Source organism: Megalopta genalis, unplaced genomic scaffold (assembly GCF_051020955.1).
Source record: "Megalopta genalis isolate 19385.01 unplaced genomic scaffold, iyMegGena1_principal scaffold0197, whole genome shotgun sequence".
Taxonomy (NCBI): Eukaryota; Metazoa; Arthropoda; class Insecta; order Hymenoptera; family Halictidae; genus Megalopta; species Megalopta genalis.
The window spans coordinates 2501-5000 of NW_027476266.1; the positions used below are offsets into that span (position 1 = coordinate 2501).

The 2500-nt window shown below is 46.8% G+C and overlaps 1 pseudogene; it reads left to right on the forward strand.

The window, feature by feature from the left end:
• Window positions 1-2500, forward strand: part of LOC143262713 (large subunit ribosomal RNA) — an 8184-nt pseudogene that overhangs the window by 2055 nt on the left and 3629 nt on the right.

Below are 2500 nucleotides of genomic sequence, written 5' to 3' on the forward strand. Positions count from 1 at the left end.
ATTTTTTTATTATTATATAAATCGCAGCATATTTTGTTATTATATACATGCACAAAAAACACCCATTGGGCGAAAGGGAATCCGGTTTCTATTCCGGAACCCGGCAGCGGAACCGCATACCATTCGGGCCCTCGTAAGAGTGTTCGTCGGGGTAACCCAAAATGACCTGGAGACGCCGTCGGGAGATCCGGGGAGAGTTTTCTTTTCTGTATAAGCGTTCGAGTTCCCTGGAAACCTCTAGCAGGGAGATAGGGTTTGGAACGCGAAGAGCACCGCAGTTGCGGCGGTGTCCGGATCATCCCCTCGGACCTTGAAAATCCAGGAGAGGGCCACGTGGAGGTGTCGCGCCGGTTCGTACCCATATCCGCAGCAGGTCTCCAAGGTAAAGAGCCTCTAGTCGATAGATTAATGTAGGTAAGGGAAGTCGGCAAATTGGATCCGTAACTTCGGGATAAGGATTGGCTCTGAGGAGCGGGGCGTGTCGGGCTTGGTCGGGAAGCGGGTCTGGCTGACGTGCCGGGCCTGGGCGAGGTGAACGGCTCTCGTGGCTGGGATCCGAGCTCGGTCCCGTGCCTTGGCCTCCCGCGGGACGGTGATGCGTAATATAGACCTCTTGTTAGGTCCATTAGCCTCTCCCGTCCTAGTCGCACAGGTACCTCCTCGTGGTTCCCGACGGTAACGTGATGTATTGTTTGGACCTGTCCATTCAGTGCATTGCGGCTAAATTCTGTGCGACACGACGTGCCGGTCTGACTGGGGTAGCGGGGTCAGGGCATGGCGAACCGAACATCTTCGTTCGCCATGTCGTCTGGAAACCCTACCCAAGGCCAATCTCACGTCCGACCCTTAGGCAAGGTCACGTGGCGCCGGAAAAAGGACCATTTGTATGCCTGGTCCGAGCTAACGAGATGGCCGATCCATTGGCGTAAGCCGTATGGACTCGCGGGGTTTGCAGCCCTCCGAGTTCATGCCCTTCGGGGCAAATATATATTGCACCAAAACATAAGACAACAAGCCTCGGACGCTGTCGGTCCCAAGCAGTGGCGACAGCAAGGGTGGATTCCCTTCCCCAGCGAGCAAATAGCTCGTTGGGTTCAAACGACGACGACCATGCTGTTCAAAAGGCTCTCGATTTAGACAATACGTTTTTATGCCCGAGTTGTAGGACCGATCTGAGCGCTCGTACCGCTGCCAGCGCCGCCCAACACAAAAGGCGATGTAATGCGCCTCCTCCGCAGGCCGATGGTTATACGTGTGAGACCTGTAAAAATACGTATGAGACATACGCCGGATTACGCCAACATCAACGGAGGACTCACATCGAGAACTACAATACCGCCGATCTCGATCTCCACAATAAACGCCTCGCTTCTTCGAGGGCTCAATATACCGATGATGAGATCAGAGCAATAGCCCACGATGAAATAGATATTACTAAAAATGCAAAGTTATTAGGAAAAGAAATAATTAAAATTCTATCAGAAAAATCCGGCCGCTCTTTTGACGGTATTAAAAAATTAAGACAAAAAGAAAAATACAAATCATACCTCAGTGAAGCCCTCGACGAGGCGGGCCAGACCAATATCTTGAGTACCTGCCCGTTGGTGCCGCGGGTGCTGCTAACCAGATGTGACGATCCTCGCGCGCGCGGAGACATCGACACACGCGAAGCGACATCATCTCCGCACAGTACAACTATACCCGATGATATACGCAACATCCTGGCTGAACTTAAAGTACAAGTAGGCCATCACATGGCAGAAATTATTGAAAATGCCCTGTCTAACACACCTTCTGAAGACACTATGTTAATGATGGACCAATACATAGAAAACTTAACATCATATGTTGCTTCGCTCGCTGATGAAACCGATGAATACAATGAAAATAGTAACTCAGTAGATAAAACCCATAAAACTAGTAACAAGAAAAATAAATATAATAAAAGCAATAAACAAAATAAAAATAATAAATACAATAAAAACAATACAAGCAACAACAGAGTTATAAATACAATAGACGATAAAAATAATAAAAATAAATTAAATAACTATCAGAACGAAAACAAGAATAAAAATAACAGTAAAAAGAACAAGCATAGCAATAAATGCAATGAAAGTAATAAAAGAAAAGGCAACCGCGCTAAAAGGATAGCGACTGATTACGCCAGATTCCAAAAACTCTATAACAAAAACCCAACCCAACTGGCTGAGCATATAATTACCGGAAACCCACTCAACATTACAGAATCTCCGACGATAGAATCATTTGAAGAATATTATTCTAAACTATTTGAACACAAGGATGTCGAATGGAAACCTCAGAAGCGAAAAACAGATACCAATAGTAATATCAACCTTTCAAATCCGATATCACCGACCGAGATACACGAGCAACTTACCAGGATGAAACAATCCGCTCCAGGCACCGACGGAATTGATCGATCGACTCTTAGGCAAATGCCACGCAAGGAGCTGTGTGCACTATTGAATATTGTATG